We start from the raw sequence: 17,152 nt of genomic DNA, 5'->3' as shown, positions 1-17,152 counted from the left end.
ATTTCAAAACTGTTTTGTTCACGGATGAGTGCCGTGCAACGCTCGATGGTCCAGATGGATGGAGTGGAGGATGGCTGGTTGATGGACACCCCACGCAAACACGGCTACAGCGCCAACAAGGAGGAGGTGGAGTGATGTTTTGGGCTGGAATCATGGGGAGAGAGATTGTCGGCCCCTTTAGGATCCCTGAAGGGGTAAAGATGAACTCCATAATGTATGTGGAGTTTCTCAAACAGCACTTCCTGCCATGGTTCAAGAAGAAGAACCGTGTATTCCACAGCAAGATCATTTTTATGCATGATAATGCACCATCTCATGCTGCACATAAAACATCTGCATCTCTGGCTGATATTGGCATAAAAGGGGACAAACTTATGGTGTGACCCCCATGCTCCCCTGACCTCTACCCAATTCAGAACGTCTGGAGCATCATCAAAAGGAGTGTCTATGATGGCGGGAGGCAGTTCACATCTAAGCAACAGCTCTGGTAGGGTATTCTGTCCTCATGCAAAACAAATGAAGCAGAAACCATCCAAAACCTGACAAATTCAATGGACGAGAGAGTTCAGAAGCTCCTTTCGAACAAGGGGTCCTATGTGAAAATGTAACATCACCTAGAATAAAGTTTTGAGTTGAAAACTGTTTGATTTCAGTTTCTAATAACCTGCTAATGCTTATAATTTCAAAAATGACCATTTTTTTGGTCTTTAATAAAATGAAAAGGTTGATCGAAAAGTTTGGGGGATCTAAGAGTGTGGCAACCCAGTAGTCAGGATTACTTCAAATTCTGACAATATGAGGGTCATGTTGCAGGTAGTGCAGCAAGAAGGCACTTATGTGTCTTGCGCATCTCGGAGCCCCAAAATTATTTTCCGGGCTAGATGCAGCTAAAAATTATTATTAATTTTAAATCTGGTGGAGCTTAGTATAGATGGCCTAATAGAATCAGTGCTGCACACTGCAACAAAGCCCAAATTATTTTCCAGCCATGGTACAGATAAACATAATTAGTAATTTTAAATCTGGTGGAGCTTAGTATAGATGGCCTAATAGAATCAGTACTGCACACTGCTACAAAGCCGAAATTATTTTCCAGCCAAGATACAGATAAACATGATTAGTAATTTTAAATCTGGTGGAGCTTATTATAGATGGCCTGATAGAATCAGTGCTGCACACTGCTACAAAGCCCAAATTATTTTCCAGCCAAGATACAGATAAACATGATTAGTAATTTGAAAGCTTAAAACGGTTGGTGAGGTGATTTTAACCAATCATCAAGCTTTTACTCTCCCCAGGATGACACAGGGGTAGAAAAGTCATTTCGGATCCATGATTTGTTCATCTTTATGAACGTGAGTCTATCTACATTATCACTGGAGAGCCGCGTGCGCTTATCTGTCAGCACACCACCAGCAGCGCTGAACACACGTTCAGACAGAACGCTGGCTGCGGGGCATGACAAGATCTCCAAGGCGTAAGTGGCTAGCTCCGGCCATTTATCCAGATTGGAAGCCCAAAAAGAGCAAGGGTCCAGTGACACAGTCATGGCTTCAATGTTTACTTGGAGATACTCCTGTACCATCGTCTCTAGGCGTTGACTATGTGTCAGACTTCTTGTCTCCTGTGGCCTTGCAAAGGATGGGCTAAAAAAGTGGTGAAATGATTCCGCAAAATTGATGTTACCAGCAGATACTGTGGTTCTGTTACGGTTTGAGTGCTGAACACTCGACGGTCCCACGGTTGGCAAGTTGGAACTGTGAGATTCACTACGTGCACCACTGGTGTTTTGTGGAAAAGCACATGTAAGATTCTGCAACAGTCTCTGCTGATACTCCTGCATGCGTGCATCCCTTTCTATGGCAGGAATAATTTCTGCAAATTTACTTTTGTACCGGGGATCTAACAGTGTGGCAACCCAGTAGTCAGGATTATTTCTAATTCTCACAATTCGAGGGTCATGTTGCAGGTAGTGCAGCAAGAAGGCACTCATGTGTGTTGCGCATCCAGGAGCACCAAGTCCCTGTTGTGTTGGTGGCGAGGTAACAATCATTAGTGTTGAGCCACCCCCGTAGTGTTCGGGTTCGGTTCGTCGAACACCGGGATGTTCGAGGAACTGTTCGTCGAACTGTTCGTCGAACACCTTAGAACACCGTCGAACACTGTTAAAACCAATGGCAGGCAAACAAAAACACATAGAAACACATAGAAAACACCATCAAAGGTGTCCAAAAGCTGACAAACTGCTCAGAAGACGCTCTCTTTAAAAAAGCCGGCCGGCAATTCAGCAGCGGCATACACCGGTACCCGACAATTTAGACAAGAAGGAATAGAGCTTCACACATAGATTAGATAGATAGAAACATGTCAGTCACATATAAGAAGCACAGTGACAGTGTTGCTTACTGTACTTGTCATTTAGTGTAAAGGATTTATTTAAAAAAATAATAGTGTTTTCATGCACCATCTCTTTAAAAAAGCCGGCCGGCAATTCAGCATCTGTACCCGACAATTTATAACAGAAAGAATAGAGCATCACACATAGATAGATATAAACATGCCAATCACATATATAATAAGTACAGTGATAGTGTTGGTTACTGTACTTGTCATTTAGTGTAAAGGATTTATTTAAAAAAATAATAGTGTTTTCATGCACCGTCTCTTTTAAAAAGCCGGCCGGCAATTCAGCAGCGGTACCCGACAATTTAGAACAGAAAGATAGAGCATTACACATAGATTAGATAGATAGAAACATGTCAGTCACATATATATGAAGTACAGTGACAGTGTTGATTACTGTACTTGTCATTTAGTGTTAAAATAAAGGATTTATTAAAAAAAAAAATTGTCGTGGGGGTCCCCGTAATTTTAGTCTCTAGCGGAGGTTAAGCAGACAGCTGGGGCAGATGTTTGAAGCCTGGGAAGGGGTAATACTCATGGAGCTTCCCAGGCTACTAATATCAGCCCCCAGCTGAATACCTAGCCTTTACTAGCTATTAAAATGGGGGACCCCCCAAAAAAATGACGTGGGGTCCCCCCTATTTTAATAGCTAGCAAAGGCTAAGCAGACAGCAGGGGGCTGATATTAATAGCCCAGGAAGGGTGCCATGAATATTGGCCCCCTCCCAGGCTAGAAACACCAGCCGTCAGCCGCCCCAGAAATGGCGCATCCATAGGATGCGCCAATTCTGGCACTTAGCCTCGCTCTTCCCACTGCCCTGGTGCGGTGGCAGTGGGGTAATAGGGCTGGGGTTGATGTCAGCTTATAATGCCAGCTGACATCAAGCCCAGGTTAGTAATGGAGAGGCGTCTATAAGACACCCCCATTACTAACCCCATAGTCAAAGTTACAAAAAAAACACAAACACCCAGAATGAAGTCCTTTAATTGAATTAAACACACAATTCTTTATTGTTCTAAATTAAACCATACTTACAATCACGCCCATTCCAGCTGAAGCCAACGATCTCCTGCAATAAAAGAAAAATAATAAAGCAACCTCATCCTTACCTTTCCATGGTTCCCACGACAGCTTCAGCTCTGCTACATCGAGATGACAGGCTGGACCGCAGCAGAACGCTGCCATCCAGCCTGTCATCCCGCAGACACTGAGAAGCGCAGGCTTGCTTGCGCTCCTCAGTGTCTCTCTGTGACGGCATAAAGATGAGCCGAGGTCATGTCCAATGAACTCGGCTCACCTCATGCACGTCACTGACAGTGTGGGAAAATTCTCCTGCACTCAGCGCTTCAGCGTGAGAATTTTCCCACGCTGTCAGTGACGTGCATGAGGTGAGCTCATGTCCAATGAACTCAGCTCACCTCATGTACGTCACTGACAGCGTGGGAGAATTCTCACGCTGAAGCGCTGAGTGCAGGAGAATTTTCCCACGCTGTCAGTGACGTGCATGAGGCTGATATTTAAATTTGGCGCAAAAATCGGTGATTGGTCACGGGCAGCGTCCGCGACCAATCAGCACGGTAGTGTTTAACTTTGGCGGCAAGATCAGTGATTGGTCGCGCGCCAAGACCGCGACCAATCACGATTTGGGCGCCACATTTAAATATCGGCCGCGACCAATCAGCACAGCGTTGTTTAAATGTGGATCCAAGATCGGTGATTGGTCGCGGCCGATATTTAAATTTGGCGCACAAATCTGTGATTGGTCGCGGGCAGCGTCCGCGACCAATCAGCACAGTAGTGTTTAACTTTGGCGGCAAGATCAGTGATTGGTCTCGGTCAAGACGGCGACCAATCACCGATTTGTGCCGCACATTTAAATAGCGGCCGCGACCAATTGGATGTCAGCGCCGCTCCCCGGTCCTCCCTTCACACCCTAGCCGCATGGATGTCAGCGGCGCTGCCTGTGCGGATACTTCCGCTGCGAGAACCCGGGACATGAGCGGGCGCTCGCAGCAGAAGTATCCCGACCCGCAGCGCCGCTCCCCGGTCCTCCCTTCACACCCTAGCCGCTGATGTCCCCACAGTATCCGCATGGTGTTACAAAGGTCCGGACATTTGTGTTAAAAATCGCTGATTGGTTGCTGGCGCTGCCCGCAACCAATCACCGATTTGGGCGCCAAATTTAAATATCAGCCGCGACCAATCACCGATTTGGGCGCCAAATTTAAATATCCTCCGCGACCAATCACCCATCTTGGCTCCACATTTAAACACCGCTGTACTGATTGGTCGCGGACGCTATTTAAATGTGGCGCCAAAATCGGTGATTGGTCGCGCCCAGCGTCGACGACCAATCAGCACAGCGGTGTTTAAATGTGGAGCCAAGATTGGTGATTGGTTGCGGCCGATATTTAAATTTGGCGCCCAAATCGGTGATTGGTCGCGGGCAGCGCCAGCGACCAATCAGCGATTTTTAACACAAATGTCCGGATCTTTGTAACACCATGCGGATACTGTGGGGACATCAGCGGCTAGGGTGTCAAGGGAGGACCGGGGAGCGGAGCTGCGGGTCGGGATACATCTGCTGTGAGCAGTCGCTCATCTCCCGGCTTCTCGCAACGTAAGTATCCGACCAGGCAGCGGCGCTCCCCGGTCCTCACCAATACGATTAGCTGATTGGTCGCGCTCTCCGCACGCGACCAATCAGTGATCTTGGCGCTAAAGTTAAACACCGCTCTGCTGATTGGTCGCGGACACTGCCCGCGACCAATCACCGATTTGGGCGCCACATTTAAATAGCGGCCGCGACCAATCAGCGAGCTTGACGCCAAATTTAAACAATGCTCTGCTGATAGGTCGCGGACGCCAGACGTGTCCAATCAGCGAGATTGGCGCCAAATTTAAACCCCGCTCTGCTAATTGGTCGCGGATGCCAGCCACGACTAATCAGCATTATTGGCGCCAAATTTAAACACCGCTCTGCTGATTGATCGCGGTCGCCGTCCGCGACCAATCAGTAGTATTGGTGCCAAATTTAAACCCTGCTCGGCTGATTGGTCACGGTTGCCGGCCGCGACCAATCAGCAGTATTGGCGCCAAATTTAAACCCCGCTCTGCTGATTGGTCACAGTTGCCATCCGCGACCAATCAGCGATTTTGACGCCAAATTTAAACACCGCTCTGCTGATTGGTCGCGGCCGGCGATTGCGACCAATCAGCATTATTGGCGCCAAATTTAAAGCCCGCTCTGCTGATTGGTCGTGACCGCCGGCCGCGACTAATCAACATTGTTGCCGCCAAATTTAAACACCGCTCTGCTGAATGGTCGAGGTCGTGACCAATCACCATTATTGGCGCCAAATTTAAACACTGCTTTGCTGATTGGTCGCGACCACAACCTATCAGCATTATTGGTGCAAAATTTAAACCCCGCTCTGCTGATTAGTCGCGACCGCCGGCCGCGACTAATCAACATTGTTGCCGCCAAAATTAAACACCGCTCTGCTGAATGGTCGAGGTCGTGACCAATCACCATTATTGGCGCCAAATTTAAACACCGCTTTGCTGATTGGTCGCAACCACAACCTATCAGCATTATTGGCGCAAAATTTAAACCCCGCTCTGCTGATTAGTCGCGACCGCCGGCCGTGACCAATCAGTGATATAGTCGCCAAATTTCAACACCGCTTTGCTGATTGGTCGCGGTTGCTGGTCGCGACCAGTCAGCGATTTTGGCGCCAAATTTAAACACCACTCTGCTGATTGCGCCGGGTCTGCCGCATACATATTCTAGAATACCCGATGCGTTAGAATCGGGCCACCATCTAGTTTCATGAAATAATTTTAAAAAAAATTGACGTGGGGCTTCGCACTATATTTGTGTCCAGCCAGGTACAGCAGGCAGGAACGGGCTGCCCCCAACCACCAGCTGCCTATTTGTACCTGGCCGGACACAACAATATAGGGAAGCCCTTTTTTTCTTAATTATTTCATGAATTTCATGAAATAATTTAAAAAAAAAATACGTGGGGCTTCGCCCTATTTGTGTGTCCAGCCAGGTACAACTAGCAGCTGGGGGCTGGAATCTGCAGCGCAGGGAGGCCCAAGCTTTCTGGGTCCCCCCAGCTGCAAATTGCAGTCCGCAGCCACCCCGGAAAATGGCGCGTTCATAGAAGCGCCATCTTCTGGCGCTGTACCCAACTCATCCAGGGCCCTGGTGCGGTGGCTCACTGGGTAATAAAGGGGTTAGGGCCAGCTTGGCATTATCAGCTGGCCCTAAGCCCGAAATTCATGGGGTCACGCCAATATTAGACATGACCACTATGAATTTCTAGTAAAGTATTTAAAAAAAACACAACACCCAGAAAAAAGTCCTTTAATTGAAATAAACACACAATTCTTTATTGTTCTAAATTAAACCATACCTACCATCACGCCCATTCCAGCTGAAGCCAACGATCTCCTGCAATAAAAGAAAAATAATAAAGCAACCTCATCCTTACCTTTCCATGGTTCCCAGACAGCTTCAGCTCTGCTACATCGAGATGACAGGCTGGATGGCAGCGTTCTGTCATCCCGCAGACACTGAGAAGCACAGGCATGCTTGCGCTCCTCAGTGTCTCGCTGTGACGGCTTAAAGATGAGCCGAGGTCATGTCCAATGAACTCAGCTCACCTCATGTACGTCACTGACAGCGTGGAAGAATTCTCCTGCACTCAGCGCTTCAGCGTGAGAATTCTCCCACGCTGTCAGTGACGTACATGAGGTCAGCTGAGTTCAATGGACATGAATGAGCTCACCTCATGCACGTCACTGACAGCGTGGGAAAATTCTCCTGCACTCAGCGCTTCAGCGTGAGAATTTTCCCACGCTGTCAGTGACGTGCATGAGGTGAGCTCATTCATGTCCAATGAACTCGGCTCACCTCATGCACGTCACTGACAGTGTGGGAAAATTCTCACGCTGAAGCGCTGAGTGCAGGAGAATTCTCCCACGCTGTCAGTGACGTGCATGAGGTGAGCCGAGTTCATTGTCGGCTCATCTTTATGCCGTCACAGCGAGACACTGAGGAGCGCAAGTATGCCTGTGCTTCTCAGTGTCTGCGGGATGACAGGCTGGATGGCAGCGTTCTGCTGCGGTCCAGCCTGTCATCTCAATGTAGCAGAGCTGAAGCTGTCCTGGGAACCATGGAAAGGTAAGGATGAGGTTGCTTTATTATTTTACTTTTATTGCAGGAGATCGTTGGCTTCAGCTGGAATGGGCGTGGTGGTAAGTATGGTTTAATTTAGAACAATAAAGGATTGTGTCTTTATTTCAATTAAAGGACTGTATTCTGGGTGTTTGTGTTTTCTTTTAACTTTGACAATGGGGTTAGTAATGGGGGTGTCTTATAGACGCCTCTCCATTACTAACCTGGGCTTGATGTCAGCTGGCATTATAAGCTGACATCAACCCCAGCCCTATTACCCCACTGCCACCGCTACAGGGCAGTGGGAAGAGCGAGGCTAAGTGCCAGAATTGGCGCATCCTATGGATGCGCCATTTCTGGGGCGGCTGACGGCTGGTGTTTCTAGCCTGGGAGGGGGCCAATATTCATGGCACCCTTCCTGGGCTATTAATATCAGCCCCCAGCTGTCTGCCTAGCCTTTGCTAGCTATTAAAATAGGGGGGACCCCACGTCATTTTTTTTGGGGGGGTCCCCCATTTTAATAGCTAGTAAAGGCTAGGTATTCAGCTGGGGGCTGATATTAGTAGTCTGGGAAGCTCCGTGAGTATTACCCTCTTCCCAGTCTTCAAATATCTGCCCCAGCTGTCTGCTTGACCTCCGCTAGAGACTAAAATTACGGGGACCCCCACGCCAATTTTTTTTTAAATAAATCCTTTATTTTAACACTAAATGACAAGTACAGTAATCAACACTATCACTGTACTTCTTATATATGTGACTGACATGTTTCTATCTATCGAATCTATGTGTGATGCTCTATTCCTTCTATTCTAAATTGTCGGGTACAGATGCTGAAATGCCGGCCGGCTTTTTAAAGAGACAATGCATGAAAACACTAATATTTTTTTTAATAAATCCTTTACACTAAATGACAAGTACAGTAACCAACACTGTCACTGTACTTCATATATATGTGACTGACATGTTTCTATCTATCTAATCTATGTGTGATGCTCTATTCTTTCTGTTATAAATTGTCGGGTACAGATGCTGAATTGCCGGCCGGCTTTTTTAAAGAGACAGTGCATGAAAACACTATTATTTTTTTTAATAAATCCTTTACACTAAATGACAAGTACAGTAAGCAACACTGTCACTGTACTTCATATATATGTGACTGACATGTTTCTATCTATCTAATCTATGTGTGATTCTCTATTCTTTCTATTCCAAATTGTCGGGTACCGCTGCTGAATTGCCGGCCGGCTTTTTTAAAGAGACGGTGCATGAAAACACTATTATTTTTTTTGATAAATCCTTTACACTAAATGACAAGTACAGTAAGCAACACTGTCACTGTACTTCATATATATGTGGCTGACATGTTTCTATCTATCTAATCTATGTGTGAAGCTCTATTCTTTCGGTTCTAAATTGTCGGGTACCGGTGTATGCCGCTGCTGAATTGCCGGTTTTTCATGTTTCACTGTGAGCACTGTTCCCATCGATTTGGGCAATCACTGTAATGCCACAACCACCATGGCTGTGGCATTACAGTGAGTGGCAGACAATCCCTGCATGATTGGTGCTCTAAATAGCGCCAGACATGCAGGACACGCTTTTGGTGCACGAACAGTTATCGAACATAACCTCGAACAGCCGAATTTTTTGCAAATCGTTCGGGTTCGTCGAACAACTCGAACACCGCCCAAAACAGCTCGAATTTGAGATTGGCGAACAGTTCTAGTCGAACACCGCTCATCTCTAACAATCATGCTTCCTTCCTCTGTCCTCTCCCCCCAACCTCGCACAACAGAAATGTGATCAAGGTCTCCCTCTTCCATCAGTTCGTCCTCCACTTCTTCCTGGGCTCCTGCACCTTCCTCACTAGTTTGGCTGCTACCATGCACCCTGGTAAAACCATCTCCCCCACCCTCACATGCCTGCCGCCTTGGTGCTGCCGACCGTCTGGACCTTGCAGATGTTAGCCCTTCCGCATACAACTCCTCCTCCTCTACTTCCTCCACCTCCTCTTGTGCCACCACCTGACTCCGAATTCTGTTTAACATGTGCTCCAGCATGTAAATCACCGGAATAGTCATGCTGATAATGGCATCGTCAGCACTAAACATCTTCGTCGCCATTTCAAAACTGTGCAGAAGGGTGCATAGGTCCCTGATCTGAGACCACTCCTCCAGCATGATTTGCCCCCCTCTGGATCTCGTTGGCCCAGGCTATACGTCAGAACATATTGCACCTGGGCTTGTCGGTGCTGCCACAGTCGCTGCAACATGTGCAGAGTTGAATTCCACCGGGTAGGCACATCGCATTTTAGCCGGTGAAGTGGCAGGCCCAACGACTTCTGTAGAGATGTAAGTCGCTGAGCTGTGGGATGCGAACGGCGGAAGTGAGCACACAGCGACCGTGCCCTCTGCAGAAGGCCATCTAGTCTGGGATAGTGGGCTAAAAATTGCTGGACAACCAGGTTCAACACGTGAGCCATACAAGGCACGTGTGTGACATTGCCCCGGCGAAGGGCCGCACCCAGGTTTGCAGCATTGTCGCACACGGCCTTCCCTGGTTTCAGATCCAGTGGAGACAACCATACATGAAATTGGTTCTCCAGAGCTGACCACAACTCCTCAGCTGTGTGACTCACATTTCCCAGACATTTCAAAGTAAAAACCGCCTGATGACGTTGAGCCCTACTGCCAGCATAGTAAGGAGGTGTGCAGGATCCCTTCTGCGCAGTTAGAAAGCTTGTGGCATGACCAGACAGGCTTTGGGTGCAGGTGGAGGACCGAGAGGAGGTTGAGGAGGCAGAAGCAGTGGAGGAACTTTGAGATAAAGAGGATTGACGCACAATTCGTGGGGACGGCAAGACTTGGACAGCAGCCCCTTGTCCTGCTGTCACCATAGTTACCCAGTGCCCAGTCAGCGACATGTAACGCCCCTGTCCATGCCTACTCATCCAAGTGTCTGTGGTGAAATGCACCCTGTCACACACAGAGTTTCTCAAAGAAGCGGTGATGTTGTGTCCGACATGCTGGTGGAGCGCAGGCACACCTTTCTTTGAGAAGTAGTGCTGACTGGGCATCTGGTACTGGGGCACTGCGACGGACATAAGGTCTCGAAAATCCTCTGTGTCCACTAGAGATGAGCGTTGTTCTACTCGAACTGTTCGCCAATCTCAAATTCGAGCTGTTTTGGGCGGTGTTCGAGCCGTTCGGCGAACATGAACAATTTGAGAAAAATTCGGCTGTTCGAGGTTATGTTCGATAACTGTTCGTGCACCAAAATCATAACTGGATTTTTTCTCAGTAATGATGAAAATTAATGTTAATACGCAGTTTGAGTGTACAGCGGGGTGGGGGGAGGGGCAGGGGATGGATCTCTGCAGGAACAATGAAGATCTCCATTTTTTTTTCTCTTTCCCGCATTTGCAGTGGGGAGGTGCAATCTGTCAGCCTATCAGCAGCGCACACACGGAGCGAAGTGCTTTTTTTCACACAAGCAAGGGCATGTGTCATTGGCAGTGTATGTCACATGTCCTTGCCCTATAAGACCAAGCCATTTTCCCCGTCGCCACTATTTTCTCACTGCTGCAGCTGCGTGTTAGACGGCACCGCTGTTGCTGTGTGCGCTATACCTTGTTAATTTCAAGCCAATTTTCGCACAAATATACAGATAGCTTGGGAGTAGGGAATAGTTGTGATTGCAGTCCTTTTAAGGACTAGGTTACAGCATTTCCTACGACTTTTATCAGGGAGGTCTGTGCTCTTAAATAGATAGGTTGTGGGAGTAAAGACTAATTGTAATTGGAGTCCTTTTCAGGACTAGGTTACATCAGTTCCTATCAGTTTTTGCCAGGCAGGTCTGTGCCAGTGCTGTGCAAGTTTTTTTCACAGCATTTGGCTGAATCTAGCAAAGCTAATCCTTTTTGGCCTATTGCAGAGTGTGTTAGTCAGTGGAGTAGCCTATCTGTGTTGCAAGATATACCACCTGTGTATAGAATACCAATTTTTTTACTGCACCTAGTGAAGTAAAATCTTTTGGGCATAGCATCATTCTATTAGTCCATCTATACTGACCTCCATCAGGTTGCAAATTAAAACTAATTTTTATCTGCATCTACAGTACCTCTGAAAAAATATTTGGGCTTCTACCTGTGTGTGGGACTTGTTGTATTAGTCCATCTATACTGAAGTCCATCAGGTTGCAAACTGAATATATTTTTTTCCTGCATCTACCTCTGAAAAAATATTGGGCTTCTAGCTGTGTGTGGGTCTTGTTCTATTAATCCATCTATACTGACCTCCATCAGGTTGCAAACTGAATATAATTTTTTTCTGCATCTAGCTCTGAAAAAATATTTGGACTTCTAGTAGTGTGTCGGACTTTCTCTATTAGTCCATCTATACTGACCTCCATCAGGTTGCAAATTAAAACTAATTTTTATCTGCATCTACAGTACCTCTGAAAAAATATTTGGGCTTCTAGCTGTGTGTGGGACTTGTTGTATTAGTCCATCTATACTGACCTCCATCAGGTTGCAAACTGAATATATTTTTTTCTGCATCTACCTCTGAAAAAATATTGGGCTTCTAGCTGTGTGTGGGACTTGTTGTATTAGTCCATCTATACTGACCTCCAGCAGGTTGCAAACTGAATATATTTTTTTCTGCATCTACCTCTGAAAAAATATTGGGCTTCTAGCTGTGTGTGGGTCTTGTTCTATTAATCCATCTATACTGACCTCCATCAGGTTGCAAACTGAATATAATTTTTTTCTGCATCTAGCTCTGAAAAAATATTTGGCCTTCTAGTAGTGTGTCGGACTTTCTCTATTAGTCCATCTATACTGACCTCCATCAGGTTGCAAATTAAAACTAATTTTTATCTGCATCTACAGTACCTCTGAAAAAATATTTGGGCTTCTAGCTGTGTGTGGGACTTGTTGTATTAGTCCATCTATACTGACCTTCATCAGGTTGCAAACTGAATACATTTTTTTCTGCATCTACCTCTGAAAAAATATTGGGCTTCTAGCTGTGTGTGGGACTTGTTGTATTAGTCCATCTATACTGACCTCCATCAGGTTGCAAACTGAATATATTTTTTTCTGCATCTACCTCTGAAAAAATATTGGGCTTCTAGCTGTGTGTGGGTCTTGTTCTATTAATCCATCTATACTGACCTCCATCAGGTTGCAAACTGAATATAATTTTTTTCTGCATCTAGCTCTGAAAAAATATTTGGCCTTCTAGTAGTGTGTCGGACTTTCTCTATTAGTCCATCTATACTGACCTCCATCAGGTTGAAAACTGAATATAATTTTTTTCTGCATCTAGCTCTGAAAAAATATTTGGCCTTCTAGTAGTGTGTCGGACTTTCTCTATTAGTCCATCTATACTGACCTCCATCAGGTTGCAAATTAAAACTAATTTTTATCTGCATCTACAGTACCTCTGAAAAAATATTTGGGCTTCTAGCTGTGTGTGGGACTTGTTGTATTAGTCCATCTATACTGACCTCCATCAGGTTGCAAACTGAATATATTTTTTTCTGCATCTACCTCTGAAAAAATATTGGGCTTCTAGCTGTGTGTGGGACTTGTTGTATTAGTCCATCTATACTGACCTCCATCAGGTTGCAAACTGAATATATTTTTTTCTGCATCTACCTCTGAAAAAATATTGGGCTTCTAGCTTTGTGTGGGTCTTGTTCTATTAATCCATCTATACTGACCTCCATCAGGTTGCAAACTGAATATATTTTTTTCTGCATCTACCTCTGAAAAAATATTTGGCCTTCTAGTAGTGTGTCGGACTTTCTCTATTAGTCCATCTATACTGACCTACATCAGGTTGCAAATTAAAACTAATTTTTATCTGCATCTACAGTACCTCTGAAAAAATATTTGGGCTTCTAGCTGTGTGTGGGACTTGTTGTATTAGTCCATCTATACTGACCTCCATCAGGTTGCAAACTGAATATATTTTTTTCCTGCATCTACCTCTGAAAAAATATTGGGCTTCTAGCTGTGTGTGGGTCTTGTTCTATTAATCCATCTATACTGACCTCCATCAGGTTGCAAATTCAAAATAATTTTTTTCTGCATCTAAACCAGCCAATAGTTTTGGCCTAATACCACAGTTTGGCCACTCAGCTCTGCTCGGTTACCATCCATTGTTTTTTTGTGCAAACAACTCCAGAGTTGTGAATTAGTTAACCACCAAAATGAGTGGAAAAAGGCCTGCTGCTGGTGGAAAGGGGAATAGGCGTGTTGGGAAGGGGAAAAAAGGTTGTGTCCGTGGGGTAGGTGTTAAAGCAACAGTAACATCTGCAGAAGAAAGACCATCTTCCAGCCAAACTAAAATGTCTACTTCTTTTAGCGGACAATGTGATAAGATCCCTTTCTTACGGCCACGCCAATCGCTACAAATTCCAGATGAGGCACAAAAACAGCAGGTGCTTCAACGGATATCAAGTGCTCCTTTAAGTGGGCTCTCCTCCACATCAACTTCAACATCACAAATACTCCAGTCCTCAAAGGTGTCACCCAAATCGCACTTGCTTCCTCACAGCTCCCAAATCTCCAGCTGCCCGTCTGAGTATGAGGTAGAACAGATGGTTGAGTCTGCAGAGCTGTTTACTCATACTATAGCCTGGGAATCAGAGGTCGACTCCAGCGCTTCTGTGAATCCAGACGAGGAAATGATCTGCACTGATGCCCAGAATCTTTATGAGTCAGATCCAGGACCAGACGCAGAAGGTTCTGACCATAATGTAGACCCTCATTCCCAAACTGTAACTCCTGTTGGTGGAGACAATGAGGAAGACGATGATAAGACTCAAATACCTGATTGGAGCGACAACTTTAGTTTTTTGTCAGGGCAGGAACAGGTTGGCTCTGAGGACGACGGGTGTGATAACGCACAGGGTGATGATGATGAGGTCGGAGATCCCACTTACTGTCAACCCACAGTCAGCCAAGAGATGAGGTCAGCAGAGGAGGTGGAGGAAGATGCTAGTGACGACGAGGTCAGGTTGCGCCTTCCTGGACAGAGACGTAGTACTGGAAGCACGTCAACAACTGCATCCTCAAACACAACTCTGCCTCTCACCACAAGTCGTGGTGGCTCTTCAGGTCGCATGGGTGCTAAGCCTTGCATAGCCTGGGCATTTTTTCAGATCGATAAAGATGACCCAACTCGTGTTATCTGTAACATTTGTCAGCAAAAGCTAAGTAGAGGCCAAAAAATACATAGTTTGAGTACTTCATGCATGAACCGGCACATGGACATGAAGCATAAGTTGAGGTGGAAAGCTCAGTGTGCTACAATGCGGCCTAGCCGGCCGGGCCAACCACCGTCTGCCATATCTTGTGCATCCGCGGCCTCTTCATCCTCTGTGACTGGGGGGACAGCAGTCACACCTGTTTTGGGGCGCAGACCTGCCACCTCTTTACCCGCAACAGCCAGCGTGATTGGCAGGTCATCATTTTCTTTGGAGGTGGTAACACCAGCTGGTGTTGAGCGCTGTCCGACATCGATAGCACCACCTTTGGATCAAGGCAACCTAACATGTCCGCCTGCATCTTCCTCACAGACTGGCAGTTTGCCGGGGACACCCTTATCAACCCCGTCTAAGCACAATAGCCAGCCCTCGGTCCCTCAGATGTGGACAAGTAAAAGACCATTTCCTCCTAGCCATGAGAAAGCTAAGAGGTTGAATTTCACCATCTGCAAGCTCTTGGCTACAGAAATGCTGCCTTTCCGCCTGGTGGACACAGAGGATTTTCGAGACCTTATGTCCGTCGCAGTGCCCCAGTACCAGATGCCCAGTCGGCACTACTTCTCAAAGAAAGGTGTGCCTGCGCTCCACCAGCATGTCGCATATAACATCACCGCTTCTTTGAGAAACTCTGTGTGTGACAGGGTGCATTTCACCACAGACACTTGGACGAGTAGGCATGGACAGGGGCGTTACATGTCGCTGACTGGGCACTGGGTAACTATGGTGACAGCAGGACAAGGGGCTGCTGTCCAAGTCTTGCCGTCCCCACGAGTTGTGCGTCAATCCTCTTTATGTCAAAGTTCCTCCACTGCTTCTGCCTCCTCAACCTCCTCTCGGTCTTCCACCTGCACCCAAAGCCTGTCTGGTCATGCCACAAGCTTTCTAACTGCGCAGAAGGGATCCTGCACACCTCCTTACTATGCTGGCAGTAGGGCTCAACGTCATCAGGCGGTTTTTACATTGAAATGTCTGGGAAATGTGAGTCACACAGCTGAGGAGTTGTGGTCAGCTCTGGAGAACCAATTTCATGAATGGTTGTCTCCACTGGACCTGAAACCAGGGAAGGCCGTGTGCGACAATGCTACAAACCTGGGTGCGGCCCTTCGCCGGGGCAATGTCACACACGTGCCTTGTATGGCTCACGTGTTGAACCTGGTTGTCCAGCAATTTTTAGCCCACTATCCCAGACTAGATGGCCTTCTGCAGAGTGCACGGTCGCTGTGTGCTCACTTCCGCCGTTCGCATCCCGCAGCTCAGCGACTTACATCTCTACAGAAGTCGTTGGGCCTGCCACTTCACCGGCTAAAATGCGATGTGCCTACCCGGTGGAATTCAACTCTGCACATGTTGCAGCGACTGTGGCAGCACCGACAAGCCCTGGTGCAATACGTTCTGACGTATAGCCTGGGCCAACGAGATTCAGAGGTGGGGCAAATCACGCTGGAGGAGTGGTCTCAGATCAGGGACCTATGCACCCTTCTGCACAGTTTTGAAATGGCGACGAAGATGTTTAGTGCTGACGATGCCATTATCAGCATGACTATTCCGGTGATTTACATGCTGGAGCACATGTTAAACAGAATTCGGAGTCAGGTGGTGGCACAAGAGGAGGTGGAGGAAGTAGAGGAGGAGGAGTTGTATGCGGAAGTGCTAACATCTGCAATGTCCAGACGGTCGGCAGCACCAAGTCGGCAGGCATGTGAGGATGGGGGAGATGGTTTTACCAGGGCGCATGGTAGCAGCCAAACTAGTGAGGAAGGTGCAGGAACCCAGGAAGAAGTGGAGGACGAACTGATGGAAGAGGGAGACCTTGATCACATTTCTGTTGTGCGAGGTTGGGGGGAGAGGACAGAGGAAGGAATCATGATTGTTACCTCGCCACCAACACAACAGGGACTTGGTGCTCCTGGATGCGCAACACACATGAGTGCCTTCTTGCTGCACTACCTGCAACATGACCCTCGAATTGTGAGAATTAGACATAATCCTGACTACTGGGTTGCCACACTGTTAGATCCCCGGTACAAAAGTAAATTTGCAGAAATTATTCCTGCCATAGAAAGGGATGCACGCATGCAGGAGTATCAGCAGAGACTGTTGCAGAATCTTACATGTGCTTTTCCACAAAATACCAGTGGTGCACGTAGTGAATCTCACAGTTCCAACTTGCCAACCGTGGGACCGTCAAGTGTTCAGCACTCAAACCGTAACAGAACCACAGTATCTGCTGGTAACATCAATTTTGCGGAATCATTTCACCACTTTTTTAGCCCATCCTTTGC

This window comes from Phyllobates terribilis, unplaced genomic scaffold, assembly GCF_046119375.1.
Source record: "Phyllobates terribilis strain yellow unplaced genomic scaffold, ASM4611937v1 Scaffold_4__5_contigs__length_816908805, whole genome shotgun sequence".
NCBI classification, from domain to species: Eukaryota; Metazoa; Chordata; class Amphibia; order Anura; family Dendrobatidae; genus Phyllobates; species Phyllobates terribilis.
This window is presented reverse-complemented; position numbering follows the sequence as displayed.